Below are 14803 nucleotides of genomic sequence, written 5' to 3' on the forward strand. Positions count from 1 at the left end.
ATCCCGCTAGCTTTTGTACTTTTAGTAGAGACAGGGTTTCACCATGTTGGTCAGGCTGGTCTTGAACTCCTGACCTCAAGTGATCCGCCCGCCTCGGCCTCGCAAAGTGCGGGGATTACAGGCGTGAGCCACTGTGCTGGGCCTAGAGAACTTCTTTAGGTAAAGATTCTGTGTGCTATGTGTACTCTCTCATTTTCATTCACACTTTTGTATTTCTTTTTAAATCTATGGGTTTTAGCTTTTTTTCTTTTAAGGGAGAAAGCCATTTCAGTAGAGTTTCTGTTAATGGAACTCAGATAGAAGGAGGAGTAGAAAGGGTGATGAAGCAGAGGTCAGCATCCCAACTGCTCCCTTGAGGAGCCTGTCTTCACAGCAAAGGAATGAAGGACAAGCTGCCATTGTCGCAGCGTCCCGCATCTATTATTTTGTGACAAGAGGACATGAGAACATTGCTAGTCTAGGTGGAAAAAGCTAATCCAACAGGTAAGATTGGAGATTCAAGAGAAACTGTGGGAAGGAGTGCATAGTTCATAGCAAATCATTTTGTCAGCACAGGGCACAATGAAATGCCATCACAGTTGCCTCATTAGTAAGCAATATCTTCCATTTTTGAAGGCACCCCAGTATGTTCTGTAACAGCTCCCGTTAGGTCCAGTGGATGTCCTCTGGACTCCCCTCCGCCTCCCACACCCAGATGATGATGACACAAATGCCTTGAAATATTGACATGTCCTCAGTCACTTGTTTACAGAATGTCTGTACAAATGTTTACATTACCCCGTCCCTCCTAGCAAATTTGCCTTTAGATTAATCTGCTCTCCGAACGCAGGCCGGGAGTGGCTTGGAGTGTGGAAGGGTTTAAGGGTTGTGGTGAGGTGGAACTGACTGACTTTGATGGGCTTTGCCAGGGGCTTGAAGGAACCGGCTCTTCCTTTCGCAGAACCCAGGTGTTTCTCTGGGCCCGAGAAGTTTTTGCTCCCGAGTGAGTCAGGGACGGGAGCAGGCACGCACAGTCGCGTAAGTGTATGAAATGACGACCTCAGAAGGGCGCCCAGGGACAGGGGCTTGGCAGCACCGAGTGGAGGCTGCCAGGCAGCCGTTCCTTTCGGAATCCGCTCTCCAGCAGTGCTCCCTGCCGCGGCGCTCCTGGCCCCGAGCGCTGGAGCCCTTCTGGGTCACCCTTCCAGACAGCGGCCGGCCCACCTCCGCCGGACTTCGCGGGCGAGGGCTCCCGCTACTGAGCGCAGGCCCGCGGATGGCAGCTCGGGGTTTCCACGGCGGGTGATCTCGGGACACCACGGACTCCCACGGAGGCCAGGCCAGGGGAGAGCCCCGGCTCTGGGACCCCGCGTGACCAGGGCGCAGGGCGCCGGCTGCGGGATCCCCGGCCCATCTGGCGGCGCAGGGAGGGGCGCCCGGTAGGGTGGGTGCGCAGCGTGAGCCCCGGCCACTGGCCGCTCCACTCCAGCCGGGCGGACAGGCGGGAGCCGGGGGCGGGGAGCCGGGAGCGCCGCCCCGCCAGCGCGCCCCGCCCGTGGGAGAGGAGGGGCTGCGGCGCCGCGGACCACTGGAGGCGCAGCACGGTCGCCGCCGCCGCTGTCGGTGCTGGAGATCGCCGCTCAGTGCAGGCGGCGCCTGTGCCTCCTCCTCTCCTCTGCTAGCCCGCGCTCCGGTCCGCCTGCCGGGGCCGGCTTTCCGCCTCCTGCCTCCCGCCGCAGCCGCGCAGCCGCCGCAGAACCCGTGGCGCCACCGCTCGCCCTCCAGGTAGGTGTCCTAGCTGCAAAGGGATTGCCCGGGGCGGGAGCCACGGTGCCCGCATCGCGGCCCGGGGGCATTGTGCGCCTCCGGCTGGCTGAGGACCCTGAGGGACGCGTGGGTGGGCAGCCGCAGCTTTGGGCCCCCAGGGCATCGCCGTCCCCCTGCAGGCGCCGCCGGCCGATAGCCCGGGCTACAGGGAAGTGGGGGCGGCGGTGGCAGCCCATTCCCGCGGCCGGGATGGGAGGGGGCGTCTGTAGCGCGGTCCCGGTTTGCCGCCCTCCCTCCCCCTCGTTGCCAGGGAATTCCGGCTGCCTGCCACTCGCGCTCGCATTCCCTCGCGCGGGCCGGCGCCCCTGCTCCCTGCAGGCTGCCTGGGGATTGAAGCAGGGGTAGGGAGAAGGACTGATGTAATTGTCAGCGGAAAACCGAACCCGCGCGGGTGAGAGCGCCCGCGCCCGCGCGAGCTAACGCCTACGCCGCACCTTTCAGGGAATCCGGGAAGCCGAGAGGAGCGGCTGGGGAAGTTGTGCATTGGGTTTTATTGTGCGCGTGCACTGCGGACTGCCCTCGCGGGGCACCCCTGCCCACCCGCTGTTGGCGCCCCTGCATCCCTCCCTGCAGCCTTCGTCCACACCCCCGCCCAGGACCAAGTCTTCCTTCCCTGGTTCAGACCGGGACAGGGTTTGCATTGCAGTCAAGACGTGCTTCCCCTGCATCAAGCCGGGAGCTGCCCGCAGATCGTGTCGCCGGGGATGCTGGGGGAGGAGGGAATGGGAGACCTGGGGAGGAAGCCTGGAGAAGTAATGACACCAGCAGATTTTCTCCCCAAAGCTTCTGCTGCATATAGACACATCTGCAAGGCACCTTTTAAGCTGTTTTTGAAAGTTATAACCAGATACTGATTTTGTGACAATTCTGTGATATACCTGAACGGCTGCTTAAACATAGAGACCTAAAGCTAGGGGAAGCATTACATAATGGACATGAAGCAAATGACACGAAACTAAGTGAACCCACTGGGTTGCCAGATTATTTCTCTCTTCTGGACACAAAATCCTGTAAGGTTTTTTCTATAGGAACTTTCATTTTTAAATTGCTGGGCTAAGTTTGACCAATTGTCTATTATATTCAGTTGTGATTTTTTTTCTAAATAATTTTCTTGGACATCTTTTCTTAAATTTAAAAATTGCATACTAATGGTTATATATCACTAAGCTGATTAGGAAATGTAGTCTTCACAAGGTAAAAATGAGAAATTTCCCATCTTAATACCATTAACTTTGTTTTCCTCTTGTTTTGTTTTTGTTTCTTTTCTTTCTTTCATCCCCCCCCCCAACCCCCGCTTTATTTTTTGGAAACATTTCTACGGTTTTGGGTACTGCAAGCTCACAACGTTGATATTTCTATCACATGCTACAGCATTGCAGAGACAAAGACTAATAATAAACGAAACAGAAGACCTCGCAGTAACTCTGAGAGTGAGCAGGGTTCCCAAGGTCGAAGGGAAGCTGCAGTGTAATTCAGCAATAATCACTTACAGAGAATATGCATAGCCCTCACTGGGAAAGGCCCTGATTGGTAGATTTTATTCTTATTATTCTTTTGCAGTTGGAGTTCATATATTTTTTCCCTAAAAAATAATTTTTCTTAAGGTAAAAAGGAAATATTTTGAAATTAAAAGTTCAGGCTTTTAGAAAGCCTAAAAATCCTGGTTTTGCTCATATTTTTGGATTCAATGTTGATAACGCCATTATATATTCAGTGGATGGATTACCTTTGGCGATACCTCAGTTTCAGATTACTATGACTTGTCAGGTGACTCTTGGCTTTAGTATGAGGTAGTTCTGCTGGACTTTTACAAGAATCACATATGTAAGTTTTCTTATCCCTAGATTGCTCTAACCTTAAGTTAACTTTACTTAAAGGAGAAAAATAAAGTCCTTCCAAGATGAAATCTTTGTGGTTGGAGGTCTTAGTATCACCACAGATACCGGATTAGGTACACTGCATAAGGAGATAAAAGTTCTTGTGACTTTACTTGTGAAACTGTTGGAGTAGAGAGAAGATAATATAGTTTTGAAAGATAAGGCATACATTCTCAAAAGAAGGATTTTGTTGTTGTTTTGCTGCAAAGATTAGGTCATAATTATGATACTTGTTTAAAACTTTAAATCTTGGGGGAAAAAGGGTCTCATACTATCCATTGACTTCTGGAACTTTTTTTTTCTTTTTTTTTTTCTTTTTTTTTTTTTTTTGAGACTGAGTCTGGCTCTGTCGCCCAGGCTGGAGTGCGGTGGCCGGATCTCAGCTCACTGCAAGCTCCGCCTCCCGGGTTCACGCCATTCTCCTGCCTCAGCCTCCCGAGTAGCTGGGACCACAGGCGCCCGCCACTTCGCCCGGCTAGTTTTTTGTATTTTTTAGTAGAGACGGGGTTTCACCGTGTTAGCCAGGATGGTCTCGATCTCCTGACCTCGTGATCCGCCCGTCTCGGCCTCCCAAAGTGCTGGGATTACAGGCTTGAGCCACCGCGCCCGGCCTGGAACTTTTTTTTTCTCACTCAATATTATATCTCTAGATTCATTCATACTGTATGTAGTTGTAGTTCACTGACTTTCACTGCAGTAAAATAATCCATTATGTGTCTTATAATGCAGTATGTTTCTCTCTTCTCCTCTCAGTGACCATTTGTTTTTTTTTAAATTTTGTTATTTTTTGAGATATTGCAGTGTTGCTCTGATTATTCATGTTTCCTGGGCACACGTGCCAGTGTTTCTCTTGGGTTAATACCAAGGAATAAAATTGCTGGTTTGTAGGTTATGTGAATATTCAACTTATTAAGTATTGCCAAATTATATTCCCAAATGGTTATACTAATTTACATAAGCCAGGGAAACAATCAAATACAAACACTAAATACAAACATGCACTTCTGTTTTGCATATGTGTCTGTTGAAATACACATCTTTTTAGAAAGCAAGAGAATGATGAACATAAAACTTAGGATGGCAGTTATCTTTTATATGGACTAGAGGGTAGCATGTGGGGAGGAACACACACGGATGTTAGTTATTGATAATGACCTAGTCCTTCAGTTTTGTGGTGAGTTCCTAGGTGATCATTGTGCAGTAATTCTCCCCTTATCCAAAGGGAGTATGTTCCAAGTCCCCCAGTAGATGCCTGATACCTCCGATGGTGCCAAACCCTATGTATATTCTTCTTTTCCATATGTACATACCTATGATAAAATTTAATTTATAAATTAGGTACAGTAAGAGATTAACAACAATCATAATAAACAGAACAATTTTTAACACTATACTGTAATAAAAAGTTATGTAAATGTGGTTTCTCTCTCTTTCAAATTATCTTATTACACTGTATTCACCTATTCTCAGAACCTGATTGACCATGGGTAATTGAAACTTTGGATGGGGGCAGATGCTGTATTAAAAAAAAGGAAAGAGGATCATGCATGGACCAGTGATTATATTTTAAGGTTCTAAGGAAAAAGAAAATAAGGACAATAGAGTTGTCACAAGACAATAGGCCTACAAGATATTAGTTGAAAGATGAAGATGCAGTCCCTGTGCATAGGCATGAGTTTCCCAGAGTTCATGGAAGAAATTTGCAAAAAGGTTGAGCAGGAAGTGGTCATGCTAAGAAGAAGGCTGTTGTGGACTTAGAAAATGATTTGAACAGAAGTTGAGGGAGCCATGAGAGATTTTCCAACAGTGAACCACTCAAAGCATTTATACAGTAAGTTTAGGGAACAGATAGGTGGGGGGCTACCAGGAGAGATCCAAGGCTTCTCATTAGGAGGGGCTGCTGATTGAGATAGGAGTTCTCAAGTTTGGAGAAAATGAAATGGATTGGTTTAAAAACTAAAACTACTGTCCTAGAAAAGAAGAAGAGGAGAGTCAAAGGTATTTGAGTGTAATGAAAAGAAATATGAAGAATCTTGGTGTGTAGTATCAATTTTATTTATTTATTTATTTATTTATTTATTTATTTATTTATTATTTATTTTGAGACAGAATCTCACTCTGTCACCCAGGCTGGAATGCAGTGGTGCAATCTTGGCTCACTGCAACCTCCTGGGTTCAAGCAATGCTCTTGCCTCAGCCTCACTAGTAGCTGGGACTACAGGTGCGTGCCACCACGCCCAACTAATTTTTGTATTTTTAGTAGAGATGGGGTTTCACCATATTGGTCAGGCTGGTCTTGAGCCCCTGACCTCGTGATCTGCCCACCTCGGCCTCCCAAAGTGCTGAGATTACAGGCCTGAGCCACTGTGCCCAGCCAAAAAAAAAATTTTTTTTTTTTTTAAAGAAAATAGTGGAGTTGCTGTGGGAGCTTTTAGTAAGGTTTAAATATCTCAAGTATGTGATAATAGATATCCAAGCTCATGTTTGAAAATGTGCATTATGGTGTCTGCTTTATATGTAGAGGTTTTTTTAAATTTTTAATTTTTTTGGATACATAATAGATGTATGTATTTATGGGGTATGTGAGATATTTTGATACAGGAATACAATGTGTAATAATCACATCAGGGCAAATGGTGTATCCATCATCTCCAGCATTTATCCTTTGTGTTACAAACAATCCAGTTATACTCTTTGAGTTATTTTAAAATGTACAATTAAATTATTATTGAATATAGTCATCTGTTGTGCTATCAAATACTAGATCTTATTCATTGTTTCTTTTTTTCCTTTTTTTTTTGTTTTTTTTAAGGGACAGGGTCTCCCTATGTTGCCTAGTCTAGTCTTGAACTTCTCCTGGGCTCAGGGGATCCTTCTGCCTCGGCCTCCCAAAGTGTTAGGATTACAAGCATGAGCCACCACTCCCAGCTCACTTATTCATTGTTTCTATTTTTTTGTACCCATTAGCCAACCACTTCCCCCCTAACTTCTCCACTGCTCTTCCCAGCGGCTGGTAACCATCCTTCTACTTTCTATCTCTATGAGTTCAATTGTTTTAATTTTTAGCTCCCACAAATAAGTGAGAACATGCTCCTCATTGATAATGTCTAGCTTAGCTAATGCTGGATTCTCTGGACCTAGCACATGGTGGGTGTTGAATAAATATTTTGGGAATGAATGAACGGATTTTAAGTAATTGGTTAGATTTTTCAGGTTTTTGGAGATGTTACAAGTGTCAATTCATGTTAGTCTTTGCTTCTTTCTTATTGAACTTATACCTTTTAAAAATAACTTTGAGGCTGGGTGCAGTGGCTCATGCCTGTAATCCCAGCACTTTGGGAGGCCAAGGCGGGTGGATCACTTGAGGTCAGGTGTTCGAGACCAGCCTGGCCAACATGGTGAAACCCAGTCTCTACTAAAAATACGAAAATTAGCTGGGAGTGGTGGCATGTACCTATAGTCCCAGCTACTCAGGAGGCTGAGGCAGAAGAATCGCTTGAACCTAGGAGGCAGAGGTTGCAGTGAGCCGAGATTGCACCACTGCACTTCAGGTTAGGTGACAGTGAGACTCCATCTCAAAAATAAATAAATAAATAAGAGAACTGCAGCACAAAGAGGTTAAGTAATCTGCCCAAGGTGGTTTCCTTGTCTGTAATGTGGGTGCACTATCTGTAATACGGACATGCTATCTGTAATATGGACATACTATTAGGGCTTAACTCTCCAGTTGTGTCAAGTGTTCTGTGAACTTCTGGCCCAGAGTAAAAACTCACCACATATTGCCAGCAATGTTAGGGAGTTGTTGTTACAGAAATAGTACCCCCAAAGGTACAATAGCTAAAATGACCAAGGATAATTTAATTGGATCTCAGTTTTTCAAGTAGTAAACATTCAAATAGAACATTTCTTTCAAATTCAACTTTGTCTAACTCAGTTGGCCTTGGGTATATTGTTGGTGTTTAGTGACTATTAGATATGACAGTTTGTACATTTGTTATATTCTGAGAAGAAATTAGATGCATCTAATCCATTGGATGTTCTGGATTCTTCACTCAGGCTTTGCCATGTTCGGTGCGTAAATACTATCTGGCAGATAGTAAAATATGACCAAAATTATTAATCCCTATGGGTGATTAAAAGAAACATACACATAAAACTCAATTTTCTTAAATCAAATGAGAGCTTTCATGTGTCAGTATCCAAAGGCAGCGTTTTAAATTTTGATTATACTGTGAAATTCTGCTTTCAACAAATAAAAATTCACATTATTTTCTGTCCTCTTCTGTTCTCCCTTAAACCCCTACCATTACTCTTTTTCTACACACTTAATATTTCTGTTAATTTGCTTCTGAGGGAATGCTTGGGTATTTACTGCTAAGTGTTTTTCTGGGTCTTTCTAGAAGGCTGACTGATTTTATTGCTTAGGTTTGGGGCCAAATCCTGTGGTTGCCTGGCTCTCTGAGATATTGAGTCTTCAACCTTTAGCTGCCTGTAAGTGACTGCTCAAATGTCATGGGGAGCCTCTGCAGGATAACCATTAAGGGTTTGGTTTTTTTTTTTCATTTGTTAAATCCCCAAAACTAATGCTATTAAGGGGCTTTTCATAGACCTAGAAAGCTCTATGTATTCATCTTTTTAACTCCCACATCACATAGCCTTGTACATAGTGGACATTCAGTAAGTGTTGTTAAATATACAATTTTTGTTAATTGATTCGTATAAAATTATACTGTACATTGTTTGCCATTTGAAATGCTAATTATAGTTCTGTTTGGTTTGTGTTTACATTCTAATCTTTTGGAACACTGGGAGAAAAAACTTTCAGCTTTTTCCCTTTAAACTTTGAAGGAAAACACATATTTGGATAAGGCAGTGCTGCACTTCGAGTCTCAAAATGTCCATTATTGGGTAGCTAACTGACAATTATTTCTCTGGGTAGGAAATATTTTTTAAAAATTCTTCGAGAATAATGCCTAATTATTCTTTGTGAGCTGGCCAAATTTTATGAAATAACAAGGTTTAGGGATTACATTTTTCAAAGCCAGCAATAAAATATACAAAGATTAAAGCACATTTCTTTAAGTTGGAGGTGCTGGAGCTTTTTAGTTGCTCTTTTTGCTTTTGAAATGGGCCATTTGACATTTATATGCAAATCAATAACATATGAGTTAAATGCAAGCAAGGTTCTGTTTCTTCAGACACTTTTTTTCTTTTGAGATGGAGTCTCTCTCTGTCACCCAGGCCCGAGTGCAATGGCACAATCTCGGCTCACTGCAACCCGCGCCTCCCGGGTTCAAGTGATTCTCCTGCCTCAGCCTCTGCAGTAGCTGGGACTACAGGTGTGTGTCACCATGCCTGGCTAATTTTTATATTTTTAATAAAGACGGGGTTTCACCTTTTTGGCCAGACTGGTCTTGAAGTCCTGACCTCAAGTGATCCTCCTGTCTTGGCCTCCCAAAGTGCTGGCATTACATGTGTAAGCCTCTGTGCCTGGCTCTTCAGACACTTATAAAAACTGCCCACAAATCATGATGTAACTTTCTTCCTTTTTCCTCTGCTGGCATAGATGATTACTGTTATAAGAAGTTAGTCTCTTTTTGAGGATGGTGATGGAGTGTTGTACAGGGGTGTTCCTTGATTTTAATGCTATTTTCTATAATTCCTTGAAATTTTCTTTCTAAAACAGATTTTCTTTAGGACTTCCAGAAATGCTTTAGGAATTCCAGATAATTTTTTTTTTTTTTTTGAGACAGAGTCTTGCTCTGTCACCCAGGCTGGAGTGCAGTGGTGTGATCTCAGCTCACTGCAAGCTCTGTCTCCCACGTTCACGCCATTCTGCTGCCTCAGCCTCCTGAGCAGCTGGATTACAGGTGCCCACCAGCACGCCAGGCTAATTTTTTGTATTTTTAGTAGAGACGGGGTTTTTAGCCAGGATGGTCTTGATCTCCTGACCTCATGATCCGCCCGCCTCAGCCTCCCAAAGTGCTGGGATTATAGGCATGAGCCACTGCGCCCGGGCCAAATAAATATTTCTGAAATTGTAGACTCTACAAATGTATATTAATATTTCATTTAGAATTAAGATTAAATTCACCTTTCTGATTTGAAGATTAAGAATCATGGTTACTCTGTCTAAAGAAAATATTGGTGGGCAATGTTGGGAGTTAGCAGTTGGCAGGCAACTGATTTTCATAGAATCAACTCAAAATGACAACTTGAGTGAAAAAATGGCTATTTTCCAATATAATGATTCTTTTGGGATTACTTTGAGAATATTTTGTATCAAGAGACGTATTTTCTTATTTATGTATTTATTTATTTGAGATGAGGGTCTCACTACGTTGCCCAGGCTAGAGTGCAGTGGCTATTCACAGACATGATCATGGTGCACTACAGCCTCCAGCTCCTGGCTTCAGCCCCCTGAGTACCTGGGATTATAGTTGTGTGTCACGGCACCCGGCAAGAGACATATTTTCTTAGTGGCTTAATATCTAAGACTTAACTAGAACATTAGCCTTTCCAGCATTACCCAAATCACAGAAAGTATCTTAGAAGTAATTTTGTAGATGAGGAAACTGAGGGTCTGAGAGTTGAGTGAGGTGTCCAAGCCAGTGCTAGACCTGTACTGACCATCACATGCCTGGACACTAAATCATCCTGACTTGGCACATGGTCCACATAGAGTTAATTTGTGAAAACATGTATGTACAGATGTAGAAAAAATACTGACGGGGACCTGTGGCATTTGTTCAACCTGAGAAGTGTGCCTGACAATTAGTGTTCCCATGACCATTCTTACATGTGCTTGTTAACTGCAGTTATAGTGCTTTATCAGATATGATGTCAGCTTTAAGATCAAGTCACATAGTAGACTCATAGTTACTTTCGGGAATGGCAGAATCCAGGTAGACTTTGGGTCAGTTTTTAATCAGCCATTCCAATCTGATACTACAGTGAGTACTTATAGTATTGGAACCTTATAATATACTTTGTTTTTTTCCTCTTCCTGACTTTTGTGCTATTGTTGTCATATTTATGTAATAAACCCCAGAATATATTGGTACTGCTTTTGTTTGAAAAGTTATCTTTTAAAGATATGTAAATGATAATTCACAAAATCTTATGTATTTACCATGTATTTACCATTTATGGTGCCTTTCATTCCTTTTTGCAGATCCGTATTTCCATCTGGAATCATCTTCTTTCTGCTTAAAAGGACTTCCTTTAACATTTCTTATTTCCAATGGTGATAACTTTTTCACTTCTGTGTGTCTGAAAATGTCTTTATTTTGCCTTCAATTTTGAAGATATTTTCACTGGGTATAAAATTCTAGGTAGATTGTATTTTTCTTTTCAGTGCTTTAAAGATGTAGCTTCTTGTTTGCATTGTTTTCAATGAGAAATCTATTATCCTTATCTTTGTGCATATTGTATCTTTTTTCTCTGGCTGCTTTAAGATTTCTTTTTATCTGCCGGGTGCTGTGACTGACGCTTGTAATCCCAGCAATTTGGGAGGCTGAGGTGGCAGATCACTTGAGGTCAGGAGTACGAGCCCAGCCTGGCCAACATGGTGAAACCCTGTCTCTACTAAAAATACAAAAATTGGCTGGGCATGGTGGTGGGCACCTGTAACCCCAGCTACTCAGGAGGCTGAGGCAGGATAATCACTTGAACCTGGGAGGTCGAGGTTGCAGTAAACTGAGGTTGTGCCACTGTACTCCACCTTGGGTGACAGAGCAAGACTCTGTCTCAAAAAAAAAAAAAAGAAAAAAAGGAAAAGAAAAAAAGAAATAAAAAGATTATTTTTATCATTGGTGTTGAGTAATTTGATCATGATGCACCTTGATGTGGTTTTCTTCATGTCTCTTGTGCCACTGAGATTCATTGAGCATCTTGAATTTGTGGGATTTTCATTTTCAAGAAAGTTGAACAAATTTCTGCTATTATTTCTTCACATAGGTTTTTCTGTTCTTTTCTTCATGATTCTGTCTTTTGTGGAGAGTCCATGTACTGTATGTTAGGCTGCTTAAAATTGTCTCACAGCTCATTGAGGCTCCGTTCAGTTTTTAAAGTTCTCTTTTCTCTGTTTCACTTTGGATAGTTTCGATTGCTGTGTCTTTACACTCAGTTTCTTTTAATTTTTTCTTTTTAAATTAAGGTAGAGTCTCCCCTCAGTTTATGAGGTGAGACTATGTTGCCCAGGCTAGACTTGAACTCTTGGGCTCAAGCTATCCTTCCACCTCAGCTTCCTGAGTAGCTGGGATTATAGGCTCACACCACTGCGCCTGGCCCACATTTAGTCATCTTTTCTTTGGCAATGTCTACAGTATTAATCTCATCCAAGGATGTATTTTTAATTTCAGACTTTGTGACTTTGTAGTTTTCAGCTCTAGAAGTGTTATTTGGGTCTTTAAAAATATCTCCATATCTCTACTTAAGTTTTCGAACATACGGAATATAATTATAACTGTTTTTAATATTCTTGCCTGCTAATTCTAATCTTTGTGACAGCTCTGGGTCAGGATCTCCTTACCATGAGTCGTATTTCCCTGTTTCTTTATGTGCCTGGTAATTTTTCACGGATGCTAAATATTGGGAATTTTACCTTGTTGGGTGCTGAATATTTTTGCATTCCTGTAAATGTTCTTGAGCTTTGTTCTGTGATGCAATTAATTTACTTGTAAATAGTTTGACTCTTTAAGGTCTTGGCTTTAAGATTTCATTAGTGGGACCAGATAGTGCTCAATTTAAGGCTAATTATTGCCACGAACCGGGCAAGACCCTTCTGTATACTGTACCCAATGTCTGTTGAATCATGAGACTTTCTAGTTTGGCAGGTGGGAGCAGACTGTTCTTGATTCTATGAATGTGGGTACTGTTCTGTGATCTCTAGTGCATTCTAGTGTTTTTTTCTCAAGCCTCTTTGGTTTCCTTATACCTATGAGCATGAATTAACTGAATTCTTTTCTTTTCTTTCTTTCTTTTTTTTTTTTTTTTTTTTTTTTTTTGAGACAGAATCTCACTCTGTTGCCCAGGCTGCAGTGCAGTGCCGCGATCTCTGCCCACTGCAACCTCCGCCCACTGCAACCTCCGCCTGTGGGGTTCAAGCGTTTCTCATGCCTTGGCCTCCCAAGTAGTTGGGACTATGGGTGTACGCCACACAACACCCAGGTAATTTTTGTATTTTTGTAGAGAGGGGAGGTTACACCATGTTGGCCAGGCCAGTCTCAAACACCTGACCTCAAGTGATCCACTTGCCTCGGCCTCCCAAAGTGCTGGGATTACAGGTGTGAGCCACCCTGCCTGGCCTCACTAAATTCTCGAGGGGAACTCTCTGCAGATCTCTGGAAATCTCTCTGTGAAGATCTCTCTTTTCCTTTGGACTACAGCTGCCTTGGATTTTCTGAACTGTCAGCTCAAGTCTGTTGCCGTGGGCCTGGGTTCCCCCTCCCTGTGCCACTGCTGGAACCTCACTCAAGGCAGTAACCTAGTATAGTCTTTCTTAGGACTCACTTCACTCCTTTCCTCTCTCTTGGGGATCACTGTCTTTTGTTGCCTGATAATATCTTGAAAACTATTTCTTTGTATGTTTTGTCCACTTCTTGGTTGTCTCCAACAGGAAGATAAATTCAGTCCTTCATCTTGGCCAGAAGCGGAAGTCCTCCAGATATCTGTTGAAAGTGAGGAGGCAGGCAGAGGAGTGAAGTGGAGGTCTTGAGGGATTGTGGTAAAAGTTAACGTAGCCAGTGCGGTGAAGGGGAAAGAGCTTACCATTGGAAGCCCACCTGAGAGGGAGAGTTACTCTATCAGTGCAGTTGAGTGAGTTGGCTAGCAGTTTTATTGATTCATTGATTCTTTTTTGCTACTATTCATTTACTTATTCGGTGCCTACTCTGCACCAGAGTCTTAACAAACATTATTTCTCATCCTTACAATAGGCCTACAAGGTGTTGGTATTGTTAATCCTTTACCTCCACACTCTACCCCACCTTCCCCCACTGTGAGGGCCAGCCTTTCTCAGTTTCACAGATGAGAAAATAGAAACGTCAACTGACTGCCAAGCTCCTGCAGTTTGTAAATTGTATAATCAGATTTCAAACCCAGTTTCCTGTAGCTCCAAAGCCAACTGGCCCATAATGCCTTTTCCTTGCCAGGGTTGGGATTTGTGTTTGAGTGAGTGAGTTGGGGGGAAATGAGAGTGCTAAAAAGAAGTTGAAGTGACGGCTCATGATTAAGTAGACAGGGAAGGGAGGAAGCCAAAGATGAAGGCTGGTGGATGGGAAGAAAAGAGAAGCTTCAGCGGCCTTCAGTTCTCTGTAGTGTGGACAATGGCTGTAATGGCCTTAAAGAAACAAGGGAGCCTGTAGTTAGCCCCAGATGATGTCAGTGAGAAGTGATGGGGGAGAAAGAAGTCTTAGAATTCTACCTGATCGAATAAGTTCTGGATCTCTAATAACAGTTCCAGATAGATTGTAGTTCTGAGAAAGGTAAAACAACAAAGCTTCTAGAAAAAGGAAATAAACAAAGATTTCCTAAACAGGACATAAAGAGTGCTCATGATAAAGGAAACAATAGACAAATTGGACTTTACTGAAGGATCTTTTCAGCACAAACACTGTGCAGAGGACAAAAAGTCAAGCAGCACAGTAGGAGATATTTCCAGTATATATGCCCAAGTCACTTTTAGGTCAGTGACTTGGACAAATGAGAAGTTACATGTAGTCACTTATTGAAACACTAATTCATTAATAAATATGATAGATTTGTGTATTTCCAGAATTGTTTGTCTAATCCTCTTAAGGGCATTATATCACTAAGCAGCACAGCTAAGTGTTTGATCAGTTTAATTAGAATGATCATTTGTCACACTTTAGACGCATTTGGCTCTTGGCTATGAAAATATCAAAGGCTGGGCAAAACAGTATTAATTTTGCCTTTTTTGAAAATGATATTTCAAACTGTTAAAATCTAGTCACAGTTGAATTAGTACATAACCTTCAACTACTCGAGCCTACCTAATATGCTGATTAATCAGATGATGCATCCAATTTTTCCACAGTTCTTTTTTAATACTGTATTACACAGCCACGTGATTAGGATTTCTCTTATTGGCTGTTTTG

At 42.9% G+C, this 14803-nt stretch overlaps 1 protein-coding gene across 4 annotated transcripts in view; it reads left to right on the forward strand.

Moving 5' to 3' along the window:
- Positions 1 to 1567: 1567 nt before the first annotated feature.
- OSBPL6 (oxysterol binding protein like 6) overlaps positions 1568 to 14803 on the forward strand; it is a 211985-nt gene continuing 198749 nt past the window's right edge. For all 4 annotated transcript variants that reach the window (XM_025404426.1, XM_025404428.1, XM_025404431.1 and 1 more), the window contains exon 1: positions 1568 to 1764. The gene's annotated coding sequence lies outside the window, so the exon portion shown is untranslated. The remainder of the gene's footprint in view (positions 1765 to 14803) is intronic.

The sequence above is a fragment of the Theropithecus gelada genome, chromosome 12 (genome assembly GCF_003255815.1).
Source record: "Theropithecus gelada isolate Dixy chromosome 12, Tgel_1.0, whole genome shotgun sequence".
Taxonomy (NCBI): Eukaryota; Metazoa; Chordata; class Mammalia; order Primates; family Cercopithecidae; genus Theropithecus; species Theropithecus gelada.